The 13,271-nt window shown below is 53.2% G+C and overlaps 1 protein-coding gene across 1 annotated transcript in view; it reads right to left on the bottom strand.

The window, feature by feature from the left end:
• CASP2 (caspase 2) overlaps window positions 1-9,779 on the bottom strand; it is a 338,496-nt gene extending 328,717 nt beyond the window's left edge. Inside the window, exon 1 of the mRNA XM_085620348.1 lies at window positions 9,678-9,779. The gene's annotated coding sequence lies outside the window, so the exon portion shown is untranslated. The remainder of the gene's footprint in view (window positions 1-9,677) is intronic.
• Between the last annotated feature and the right edge of the window lie 3,492 nt (window positions 9,780-13,271).

Here is a 13,271-nt window from a genome sequence, read left to right as displayed (position 1 = left end):
GCCGGAAGTCGACAGCGAGGCCAGGCCGGCCGACGTCATCGGAGCCGAGAGCGCCATCGGACCGGAGCCGCCCGAAGTCGACATCGTGAAGAGACTGCCCGACGCCGTCGAATCGGAGGTCGAGATCGAACCGAGGCCACCGACATCGGACCGGAACCGCCTACCGGCGTCGACAAAGAACTGACACTGTGCCGAGGCCGCCGAGACCGAACCGGAACCGCCTCACGGCGTCGACACGACTCCAGCGGCGTCGGAACATCAGAAAAGGGCAGTAAGTGGAGTAGAGGGCGCCTAAGGCCCTGTGGAGACCTGAGAGACTACTCTAAGGGGCTAGGGAGGTGCTGAAACCCATCTGACTGTGCCTGGGGTGAACTGGGACTAACCTAGAGAGGTTGTGTGGAGAGGAAAGCCAGGGTATTGGAATTCCCCCCTTTGATCTACCTCAGTTTAGGCCTCAGCCTTTGCCTCAGCCAGGGAGTAGGACCCCCAAGCCTTCAACACCCTACAAGCTGTGCCTGGGCCAAATCAGCCCTTAAGTATTGGAGTGTCATCTGATTCATGAGTGTTATTGTATACTTCTAATTATTTATTGGGGAAACTGTATTTATTAAATTCTTATCTATTTAATGCTGCACTGTATTTATAGGTCCACAGGACTTGTTGGTGTACAGTATTTATTGGTACAGTATTTATTGGTACAGTATTTATTACCTCAAAGTATTTAATTGTCTGTATATATTGCACTTGTATTTATGCCCTGTTATTTATGATCACCCCTATTTATTTCAGCAAACAGCAAATATTTATTTGACCTGCTCTATTTAAGAATTTGTATATTGTGATTGTTATTTATTTTTCCAATCAGCAACTAAGAGAAAAAGATAAAGAAAGAATATTTTCATAATTTTTACGGTGTAGAGTCGTTTTTGGAACGGATGCACGCATGGTTATTGTATGGGTATATTGTATGCTTAGCACTGCGCCTGTTTCCTGACCACTCGAGCCAAGCTACCCCATTGTGTCGGGAAGGTCCACCACCACCCTGCGGAGTGGGAGTGGGCTGTTTCCAACATAAATTGGTGGCAGCGGTGGGATAGAGCTGTGCCTACATATACTCAACAATAACTGTGGGTAGTCCATAGGCCTACACCGGGAGTTTTCTCAAAAGCGGCCTTCCTAATTGTGGGTTTTTGTTTTTTCCAAATTTACTCTGGTGGTGGGAGGAGGTATTACTAAAGGTACCCCCCTGCATTGTTACTACACAAAACCTGTCCTCTAACCTGAGTGGGCAAGATGGAGTTTGTTCTTGAAAATCTAGACACGTACACTGTGGCCCAACTCAGGGAGTTTTGCCAGCGAGAGGGGGTGTACTGTCCCCCAGGAGCAAAGAAGGGTGCACTTCAAACCAGCTTAAGGGCTTGGGGGGAGGCACGCAGGGAAAGCAAGGCTGAGGAGGAAGACAGGGATGGAGAGCCTGACCCTGAGGGGGCTGAGATGTACCAACCTGAGGTGGGGAACCTGTCAGCAGGGCCCAGAACCATTTCTAGGAAGGGCAGCAGTGCCTCTAGCGGTGGCTTGTCTGAAGTGGAGCTAACGGACCGGAGGGAGAAAAGACAGCTCACATGGGACTTAGCAAGGCTGGAAAAGGAAAAGGAGGAGCAGAGGATGGCCCACGAATTGCGACTGAAAGAAATAGATCTTCAGATCTTGAGAATCGGGGCACAACCTGTTCCTAATGGTGGCAGCCAAACCCAAGAGAACACCAGGGAATCCAAACCTTACCTGCCAAAGGACATAGTGGCTAGCTATGGAGTGGGCGACGATATCGCCAAGTGGCTAGCGGCCTATGAGGTCTCACTGAGGGCCCATGGGGTTCCGGAGAAGTACTGGGGAGGGGGATTGTACAAGTACATGCCTCCAGCTGGTAGGGATGCTTTATTGGCCCTCGAAGAGGATGAGCAGACCCACTACCCCACCATGAAACTGGCGCTCATCAGAAAGTTTGGACTAACACCTGAAAAGTACAGACAGAAGTTCAGGGGTAGTCACAAGCTGGGCACGCAGAATTGGGTGGACTTCCTGGACTATGCGAAGAAGGCAATGGAAGGTTGGATTCAGGGCAGTGAAGTGAGGAACTACGAGGAGTTGTTTGACCTAGTACTGAAGGAACACCTGCTCGAGAAATGTTTCCCTGAACTGCGGCAACACCTGGTGGATAGCAAGCTGACCAGTCCCCGGAAGCTTGCTGAGGAGGCGGACATTTGGGCTAGTACCCGGGTGTCCACAAGGGGGACTGGAGGGGATACTCAAAAGGCCGGACAGGGCGCCCCCCAGAAGAAAGAGGGAGGGGAAAAGAAAAAGGAGTTCTCCAAAGGCCCCCAAAATAACTTCCAAGGGAAGGGAACAGGATTCACCTCTAAGGCTAACCCACCCAGAAACCCTAATCCTGGCCAGAGTCAGCAGCCAAGGGTTGTCCATTGCTACGAGTGCGGTGGCGTTGGACACTATAAAGGAGATCCGAAGTGTCAGAAACGATCACCCCCTCCCACTGGAGGAAAGCCCCCCGGAGTAGCTAGTGTAGTGCTCGGGGAGGAGATGCCCTTAACTAAGGGAAGGGAGTGGGCGGGAGTCACTTTAGTGTCCCTGGGAGAACGGGAGATGGTTCCTAAGATCCAGGTGCCCGCAAATACTGCAAAGTATGGGCAGTGGATCACCATCAACGGCCAAAGAGGGGAGGCTCTGAGAGACACAGGAGCCAGTATGACTATGGTGCGTAGCCAACTGGTGTCTCCAGAGCAGGTAATTCCCGATGTACTCCACCCAGCCGCGATGGCTGACGGCAGAACCGGCCACTATCCCGTGGCTGAGGTTCCCTTTGAATGGGGGGGGGTTGCAGGTTCACTTCGAGTTGCCGTAAGCCCTGCCGTGCCAGTCGATTGTCTGCTGGGCAATGACATGGAGCACAACGCTTGGAAGGAGGTGGAATACCGGACTCATACCGAGATGCTGGGTACACCTGACTGGGCCTGTGTTAGCACAAGGTCCGAGACTACCCGAAGAGGGAGTTTATTCCGGCTGGAGCCTGGAACAAAGGCCCAGCCAGCTGCCAGTCAAGGGAAGAACCGAGGACAGGAGGAGCCTGCCTCGGCGTCTCCACCCCGTAGGACGGATAGGCCACCGGAGGTGGTGGGCCAGGAGTCTGCGGAGGGGGACGTTACCAACCTGGAGGACCTACCCATCCCGGCCGAGTGGCACGTGGAGGGAGGCCCGTCCAGGGAGGAATTCTGCGAGGGCCAGAGGGAGTGCCCTACCCTTGAGGGGCTGAGGCGACAGGCCGCAGCCCAGGCAGCAGGGAACGTTGAAGGGAACTACAGTGTTTACTGGGAGGATGGCCTCCTCTACAGTGAACCCAAGGCACCCCTACATGGATCGTCACGAGCCTTGGTAGTTCCTCAACGTTACCGAGCCTTCCTTTTAGAGTTGGCTCACGAGATACCATTGGCAGGACACCTGGGGCAAGACAAGACCTTCGCCCGTCTTGTCCCACACTTTTATTGGCCTCAGATGAAAGTGTCGTCCGATACCTACTGCCGGACATGTGTGTCTTGCCAAGCCAGTGGGAAAACAGGGGTGAAGCTGAAAGCTCCCCTGGAACCACTTCCTGTCGTTAGCACCCCCTTTGAAAGGGTGGGCATCGACATTGTGGGTCCATTAGATCCACCAACTACAGCTGGTCACAGGTTTATCCTGGTTCTGGTGGATCATGCCACACGGTACCCAGAGGCAATACCTCTGAGGACCATAACAGCACCTGTTGTGGCTAGGGCCCTGATGGGAATCTTTACCCGAGTGGGTTTTCCCAAGGAAGTTGTGTCCGACAGGGGGACCAACTTCATGTCAGCATATATGCGGGCAATGTGGAAGGAGTGTGGAGTGACCTACCGGTTCACAACTCCTTACCACCCCCAGACCAATGGTCTGGTGGAAAGGTTTAACAAAACCTTAAAAGGCATGATCAGAAGTCTGCCTGAAAGCCTGCGGAGGAAATGGGACGTCCTCCTACCCTGTTTACTTTTTTCCTACAGGGAAGTGCCACAGAAGGGAGTGGGCTTCAGCCCCTTCGAGCTTCTGTATGGGCACCCTGTACGTGGACCTCTTAACCTGGTGAGAGACGGATGGGAAAGAACTCCCAGAAAGCTCCCCCAGGATGTGGTGAGCTACATGCTGGCCTTCCGGAGCCAAATGGCTAAGTTGTGGAAGCAAGCTTCTGACAACTTGGAAGCCAGCCAAGCAGTAATGAAGGCGTGGTATGACCACAACGCTCACCCGGTGGAGTTGGAGCCTGGCCAGAAGGTGTGGGTGATCGAACCAGGAGAGCTTAGTGCCCTCCAGGATCGCTGGTCAGGACCCTTTGAGGTGTTGGAGAAGAAGGGTAAGGCTACCTACTTGGTGGACCTGAAGACCCCTCGTCAGCCCCTGCGGGTGCTGCATGCCAACCGCCTCAAACCCCACCACGAGAGGCCCGAAGTCATCTTGATGATGGTGACTGACGGAGGAGAGGACGTGGAAAGCGAGCCTCTCCCTGATCTGTTTGCGTCTCAAGAAAAGGATGGGTCGGTGGAGGGAGTGATTCTCTCCCCATCTCTAACTCCTGAACAGCAGGAGGACTGTCGCCAGGTCCTGGGGCAGTACTCTGCGTTGTTCTCCCTTGTCCCGGGTAGGACTCACCTGTGCGTCCATGACGTGGACACAGGAGACAGCCCACCGGTGAAGTCCAAGATCTACCGGATGTCAGACAAGGTGAAGGCCAGCATTCATAGTGAAGTCACTAAGATGCTGGAGCTAGGAGTGATTGAACCTTCTAGCAGCCCCTGGTCCAGTCCGGTGGTGTTAGTACCAAAAGCTGCACCACCGGGTGCCCAACCAGAACTGAGGTTCTGTGTGGACTACCGGGGACTGAATTCAGTGACAAAGACTGATGCTCATCCGATCCCTAGGGCGGATGAATTAATTGACCGGCTGGGAGCTGCCCAATATCTAAGTACCTTTGACCTTACTTCAGGGTACTGGCAGATCTCTTTGACTAATGGAGCAAGGGAAAGGTCAGCCTTCTCCACGCCCAATGGCCACTACCAGTTCTGTGTGATGCCCTTTGGGCTCAAGAACGCACCTGCCACGTTTCAGCGCCTGGTAAACCAGATCCTCACCGGAATGGAGAGTTTCTCTGCTGCTTATCTGGATGACATAGCCGTCTTCAGTAACAGCTGGGAGGATCACTTGCGTCACCTGCAAGCTGTTCTCCAGGCCCTGAGACAAGCTGGATTGACGATCAAGGCCAGCAAGTGCCAGATCGGGCAGGGGTCGGTAGTGTACCTTGGACACTTGGTGGGTAGGGGAACGGTGCAACCCCTCCAGGCGAAGATCGAGGCCATCATGGCCTGGGAACCCCCCAAGACACAGACTGAGGTCCGAGCATTTTTGGGCCTCACGGGATACTATCGCCGCTTCGTGAAGGGGTACGGTACCATCGTAGCCCCTCTCACGGAGCTCACGTCCAAGAAACAACCTCGACGGGTAGTCTGGACGGAGGCTTGTCAGCAAGCCTTTGAGAAATTGAAGAAAGCCATGTGCGAGGCCCCGGTCTTAAGGGCCCCAGACTTTTCCAAGAAGTTCATTGTCCAGACAGATGCATCAGAACATGGCATTGGGGCAGTGTTATCGCAACTCAACGAAGAGGGTCTGGATCAACCCGTGGTCTTCCTATCCAGGAGACTACTTCCCAGGGAACAGAAGTGGAGTGCAATAGAGCGTGAAGCCTTTGCAGTGGTATGGGCTCTGAAGAAGTTGCGGCCATACCTGTTTGGCTCGCACTTCCTAGTTCAGACCGACCACAGACCCCTTCGTTGGCTGATGCAAATGAAGGGGGAGAATCCCAAGTTGTTGAGGTGGTCTATTTCCCTACAGGGGATGGACTTTCAGGTGGAACATCGGCCTGGAGTGGACCACGCCAATGCAGACGGTCTCTCAAGGTATTTCCGCCTTAGTGATGAGAACTCCCAAGGGGTTGGGTAGCTCTCCCCACTTTCAGCTGGGGGGGACGCGTGTTAGACCTGTCAGCCCTTTGGGTGGTCCCTCCTCATCATTATTTATTTTGTCCCACTTTTGCCTCAAAACCCTGTTTGAATTTTTCCTTTTTGGGAACCACCAGACTTTTTAGTGTTGCTACAGATTCAGGGAGCCATTTTGGCTACCCCTGAAACTTCTGTCTGAGGGCCTGAAGCACAAAATGGTGGCCTCCTGTGACATCACCAGCATCCACTGGAACCTACCAGCACCTTCCAGAACCTTCCAGGAGATTCCAGAACTGTGTGACAGTTGGAAACCGTTTAGAATGTTGGGAGGATAAGAGAGGCAGTTGGCAGTTGGAGCTGGCAGTTGGCACCTGACTGGTGAAGAGAGAGGAGCACAACAGTGAAGGAGGAAGGAGTGAAGCAGCAGGGGTGGAAACTTGTGCCTGGAGTGGGGTCCATAAACCCACCCTTGATACTTGTCCCTACTGATGGATCCCAGCCTATAGCCCTGTGTGGGAAGAAGACAGAAGAAACTTATCCTAAGGACCTGGACAGCAGGAACAGGCCTTAGAACCAAGAAAACAGCAAGATTCTGACCTGAGAACTGGTTTCCCTGGAGTCCGGCGTCGAGTAGCCTGAGACCTGGAGCCCGAGGTGGAGAAGCGGCGCTGACTGAAGTAGCAGACGTCGTACCCGGAGCCGCCTGAGGTCGTGAGAGGGCGCCGACGGAGGTCGTGAGGAATACCAGAGGTCGAGGAGGAAGTGAACCGAGGTCGAGCGAGCGGCGTCATCGGAGGAGTGAAGTCCGCCCTCCGGAGTCGTCGGAGACCGAGGTAGAGGAGCACCGGAGGTCGGGAGTGAGGATCGCACTCCGGAGTCGCCCGGAACCTGTGAGGAAGAGCACCGGAGGTCGGGGGTGAGGATCGCACCCCGGAGTCGCCGGAAGTCGACAGCGAGGCCAGGCCGGCCGACGTCATCGGAGCCGAGAGCGCCATCGGACCGGAGCCGCCCGAAGTCGACATCGTGAAGAGACTGCCCGACGCCGTCGAATCGGAGGTCGAGATCGAACCGAGGCCACCGACATCGGACCGGAACCGCCTACCGGCGTCGACAAAGAACTGACACTGTGCCGAGGCCGCCGAGACCGAACCGGAACCGCCTCACGGCGTCGACACGACTCCAGCGGCGTCGGAACATCAGAAAAGGGCAGTAAGTGGAGTAGAGGGCGCCTAAGGCCCTGTGGAGACCTGAGAGACTACTCTAAGGGGCTAGGGAGGTGCTGAAACCCATCTGACTGTGCCTGGGGTGAACTGGGACTAACCTAGAGAGGTTGTGTGGAGAGGAAAGCCAGGGTATTGGAATTCCCCCCTTTGATCTACCTCAGTTTAGGCCTCAGCCTTTGCCTCAGCCAGGGAGTAGGACCCCCCAAGCCTTCAACACCCTACAAGCTGTGCCTGGGCCAAATCAGCCCTTAAGTATTGGAGTGTCATCTGATTCATGAGTGTTATTGTATACTTCTAATTATTTATTGGGGAAACTGTATTTATTAAATTCTTATCTATTTAATGCTGCACTGTATTTATAGGTCCACAGGACTTGTTGGTGTACAGTATTTATTGGTACAGTATTTATTGGTACAGTATTTATTACCTCAAAGTATTTAATTGTCTGTATATATTGCACTTGTATTTATGCCCTGTTATTTATGATCACCCCTATTTATTTCAGCAAACAGCAAATATTTATTTGACCTGCTCTATTTAAGAATTTGTATATTGTGATTGTTATTTATTTTTCCAATCAGCAACTAAGAGAAAAAGATAAAGAAAGAATATTTTCATAATTTTTACGGTGTAGAGTCGTTTTTGGAACGGATGCACGCATGGTTATTGTATGGGTATATTGTATGCTTAGCACTGCGCCTGTTTCCTGACCACTCGAGCCAAGCTACCCCATTGTGTCGGGAAGGTCCACCACCACCCTGCGGAGTGGGCTGTTTCCAACAACTCCTCTGTGAGATGGTGGGTGCCAAGTGCCATAAGCAGGAGAGGAATCAACGCTGAGAGTTAGCTATTAGGCCCTGGAGGCTTGAAAACAGCAAGGCTTTGGGGTCTTCCAAGACAGCAGGATAGCTAGGGCTGAAGACGATGGTAGAAGCCGTAACCTGCAACTGTCTGCACGGTTTTATCCTCCAGACAAGCTTCCCCTTGTACACTCTGCAGCTCTTTGCAAACGTTTAGCGCTATTGCTATTACATTTCTGACTGTTATAATGTGATATTGGTGCCCTAAACTGATGTCTCATTGGTATCAGTATCTTAACCTTCCATTTCAGGAATTCTGAACAGTTCGAAGACATTTTAGTGCTTTCCATTGTTAAAAAGCTGTAATTTCTAATATTTACCGCTTTCCATCATTGCTTATTTTGCTCAGGAGAAAGTGTCACTCATAGTCGTTGAATGTCACTCATAATTACACTGACATTATGTAAATGTCACACATAGGCAACCTGAAACATTGGCAGCTATCAGTGGGAAGCAGCCCCAGCAATTAGGGTGTTACGCCTCTTATAGCTCGATGGGGGGGGGGGGGGGGGGGGAGCAGTGGAAAGCAGCCCCGGCTGAGTGGGGGAGATGTAGGAGTTGGTGGGGTTATGCCTTTTGTAGCTCGTGGGGGGGCAGTGGGACCCAGTCCCTGCTGAGGGTGGGGTAGGGGTTGCGGGGGGTGTTACACCTCTTGTAGTTCGAGGGGGGGGGCAGTAGGAAGCAGCCCCGGCTGAGGGGGGTAGATGTAGGAGTTGGGGGGGGGGGGGTTTAAGCCTCTTGTAGCTCAGGGGGAGGGGGGTTAAGTGGGGAATCTGTGCGAGTGTAAAAGAGATGGAGGTCTGTTAATGAGGCCTACAGAGGACCCCACCCGCCAGATATCCGAGTTTACTTCTCTCTCTCTTGACATCCAAGGATAGTTGGTGACCGGACTGTGTTAACCACCTTATCATCCATGCTGTATTTTTTTTTTATCCCTGGTTTTGCTTCCGTACTGCCTGCCTACTATGTAGCCTACTATGTAATGCAATGTCCGTCTGTTTTTCTTTACAGTATGTATGCAAAGCGCTCTGATACCTACGGGTCAAGCTAGTGCTATATAAAACTTTACAAAATAAAAATAAAAAAAAGGGGGGGGGGACAGTGGGAAGGAGCACGGGCTGAGGATGTAGGAGCGGGGGGGGGGCGTTAAGCCTCTTGCACCTCGGTAGGGGGGTGGGCAGGGGGAAGCAGCCCAGGCTGAGAGTGGTATGTAGAAGGGTTTGTTCAGCCTCCTGTAGCGGGGGGGGGGGGGGAGATCTGCAAGACATGCCCCCCCAGCTTGAGGCTGCAGGGGGGGGGCACAGAGGGAAGCAGCCCAGGCTGAGAGTGGTATGCAGGGGGGGGGGTATCGGGTGTAATCCTCTGCTCTCTAGGGAGAGGAACTGTGGGGACTCTAATTACATCACGGGGGATGCACAATAGCCCCTCTCCCAAAGTCCAGAGCAGGAACTTTACTGAAAGGCTCAGCTGGGGGTCTGGCTTCAGTCAGAGCCCCCCGGGGATGGAGGGGGGGGTGCCCTTACCTCCCGGCTCCCGCCCCCAACACGGGAGCTCCAGGACCCTCAGCTTCCACTCTAACCGCCAGCAGTGAGTGACAAGTGACAGAGCCAATAGGAGGCCGTGGCGCCCCGCAGCCTGTGATTGGTCCAAACAAATCAACTTTTGAGGGAACATCACCCCGCAGGTAGGGACAGAACCAATGGCAGGCGTGGAGAGCGTTGACAGACTAACGAAGGGGAACGCTATACCGCCCCACAGCATATGATTGGTTAAAACGAATCAATTACCCGGAAAACACCGCCCTCTGTGAGTGAGAGGAAGCGGGGCCAGACAAGAGGCAGGCCGCGCCGCCCACAGCCTCTGATTGGTTAAAACAAAATAGACTTCCTGAAATCTCCGCCCTCAGTGACCCGGAAGAAGCCGCTGCAGTAGCAGAGAGTCTGCCGCGCTCAGCTGCCCCGGAAGTGACTTCGCCGGGTTCGACCCAGATTCGGTGTCTGGTTGTTTTCCTTCTTTACCCTGAAAGGAGCCGGATCAGTAAACCGGGGTCACGCGGCCATCAGGAGCCAAAACCGGGGTCACCAAGAGCCACAACACGGAGTTTATTCTCTCTGCACCCGCCCGCTGCCCTCCACCGGGTGTACAGGCTCCTCGGATCCCCGCCAACCCTCCAGAGCACCGCCCGCTGCCCTCCACCCTCTGCCGGGTGGACAGGCGCCTCGGATCCCCGCCGGTTCTTCCCTCCAGAGCACCGCCCGCTGCCCTCCACCCTCTGCCGGGTGGACAGGCGCCTCGGATCCCCGCCAGTCCTGCCCTCCAGAGCACCGCCCGCTGCGCTCCACCCTCTGCCGGTTGGACAGGCTCGGATCCCCGCCAGCCCTCCAGAGCACCGCCTGGCAGTCTTTTCCTAGTGTTGAACACATCTCCCGGTTGTTGGGACGCATCTCCGCTTCTTTAGTCAACATCTGTCATTTCTAAGTAGGAGGAGGCCGCGCTGGCTTCTCTCTATTATTACCGGTCCGGTGCTGAACCCGAGGGTTCGAGCCAGCCATAGAAGAGTGAAGATTGTTTGTATTGAAAATGTACATAAGAGGTTTGGGATCCGTTTGAGAGTACATCGCTTTCACAGGTGTAATTCTTGATCTTCTTTATACTTCAAGCTCTTTGTACGCATCACTTGTGTCCATTATTAGGTCTCGCAGACCAGCGTTGCAGCGCGCATGCGCTGCTCGCTCTGCGAGGCTTATTGTAATGCAGGAGACTTCATTAGTGGACATAAAGCCTTATTGGCTGGTGTCGTCATTTATGTTAAATGGTGGCTTCCCATTGAAAATTAGGCTTTTTTGTTACCGCCCTGTCTCCTCTTGGTCCTGCCCATCTGGACTGGATAGTTTACTTGCGGCGTTATACTGTGTCCTCCAATTAGTCTGTAAAGCACTTTTTATTTTTTCGCACAATGGCGACCGCTTGTATAGTAATACGTCGATTATGACGAACACAGGGAAGTACCCCTGTTGACTGTTACTTGCTGTGAAGATTCGGGCACCCCTTCCTTGGGGGTAATGCTCACTAAAGGCCCGAGTGGACGAGATCTGCAGAGAAGGCAGCAACCTTCAGAGAGATCGCAGTAGAAGTTGGGCAGAAGAACAGGGGCTTATAGGACAGGCCCCTGCCAGACAGTCTTCTCAATGTAAAGGCAGCTGCATGGGTTCTTTGTCCGTGCGCAGATGGTCAAAACATGCAGGCGAAAGTTTTAATGCTGCGTAACTCAGCCCTTTATCTTTGCGGGGTCGACATAAAGAGTACTGCATACTTAATACTGTTTCGAGGGTCGTTATGTGTAATTCCCACCCCTCTCACAGAGGTGTAGTTCCCTTATCTGTGTGCTCTCACACACGGTGTGCCCCCGCCCCTCGGAGCCCTATTGGGACAGTCCTAGCACTGTGTAGCGCGTGGTGCCGAGGCACACCCAGAGGTCATTGCACTCTTCAAGGGAAAGAGCAGCCGAGCGTGCCCTCCGCTAGAAGAGGTAAAGCGCTGCGAAGGGCTCTTGCGCAGGAGGGGCAGAGAGATAGAATGCAATAGAATAATGCAAGGCCAAAGGACTCCCACATTCACAGCTGATGCGAGAGATTTGGGGTCCGTGGGGATGCCTCGTGCAGATGTACAGCCGCGCAGAGGGTGGCCATGAGGTATCCAAAGGTTTCCCAGAGGAGAGTGACCGCTCAAGCTGCCTTTCTCCTCATGGAAGCCAGGGCTTCTCAGACATGGCTCCGTAATATCGCCATACAAGACCAGCGAGTTATCACACTCCGGGGGGCGCTGCTGCGAGCAGGGCGGAGTGAAATACAGGACACTACTGTCCCAGCCCAGAAAAGTGCTGGGGCTGTCCCATTAAACCCCCATCTGAGAAGTGCTAGTACTAACCATTCCCAGTTTGTGAGAAGTTGGCCTGATGTATGATGTCACTAGTTCTAGTGTACACCTTATATCAGTCCAAATACCCTTATGGTGATTGGTTGTAAAGTCAACCTTATAGACCAGCTATCCTAGTGGTAGCATGGACAAGAGCAGTCTTAGGCTAAACTCTGAATGGCATGTGAAGCCAGCTGTGATACCATATATAATCCCTTGAATACCAAATGAAAGGACACCACAACAGATATATATATAAAATAAAGTGTATTTATTCTAGTCAAACCCTCAGCACTCTTTATGAGATTAGAGGTAAGTACAACACAGTCTTATTTAAGCATACATTAAGTCACACAGGTAAGTAATACAGTTAGGCCCTAGGGGCCACGCAAACCATATACTAAGTAAGTGGTATAAGAACCACTGTCACGGAAATAGAATAGGCCTAGGGAATCGCTGGGGCTACACTAGCGTTAGTTAGGAAGTGGGAGGCCCACGGGATTCGTGTGCAGAGTGGAAACACTCACGCGTAATGCGTAAAAGTCAAAATCAATAGTACAGTTTAGAAAACGGTAGATTTAGGACACTTCCGGAGTAGCTAGGAAGTTGAGACTTGAAAACTAGACACTAGGATAGTCACTATCCTGATGAGCACCGGAGTACCCAAGTTACCTAGCCCACAGGCTGCGGGTGCATAGGGGTGAAGATGCGTCGTTTTCGTCGTCGACTCCTATGGATGCCTGAAGAAAGATGCTGACAGGCAGTCAGTGAAGAGTGTCCGGTGGATCCCAAGGCTGGGATCAAGAAGAGAAGAAACCTGCAAGCAGAAGGGACAGAGTCAAGGTCACTAGCCAGTGACCACGTGGAACCAGGAAGGAACCAGGCGATGTCGTGAAGATTGCAGGTGAAGGTGAAGCTTGTCGCTGCAGCCAGGAGGACCAGGAAGCGTCGAGGACGACCAGGACCAGGAGGCGAGCTGTCCCACGAAGGCTCTTGCTGTCGGCGGCGTCGAAGTTGGACTAGGACTCACCAAGCCTTGGCAAGCGGAACCCACGAAGAACGGAGGACTTGCTTCTGGTGCAGACCAGGAAGGTCTGGGGTGTTTCTTCTTTGCAGAGAAGCGGGAGCCAGTCTGGAGGAGCCAAACAAGCGCAGAAGATTTCAGGGTGCGTCGTCACAAAGGCCACTAGCCAGCGGGCAAG

This window comes from Triturus cristatus, chromosome 7 (genome assembly GCF_964204655.1).
Source record: "Triturus cristatus chromosome 7, aTriCri1.1, whole genome shotgun sequence".
Taxonomy (NCBI): domain Eukaryota; kingdom Metazoa; phylum Chordata; class Amphibia; order Caudata; family Salamandridae; genus Triturus; species Triturus cristatus.
Note: the sequence above shows the minus strand (reverse complement) of the source record. Positions and strands in the feature narration are given on the sequence as shown.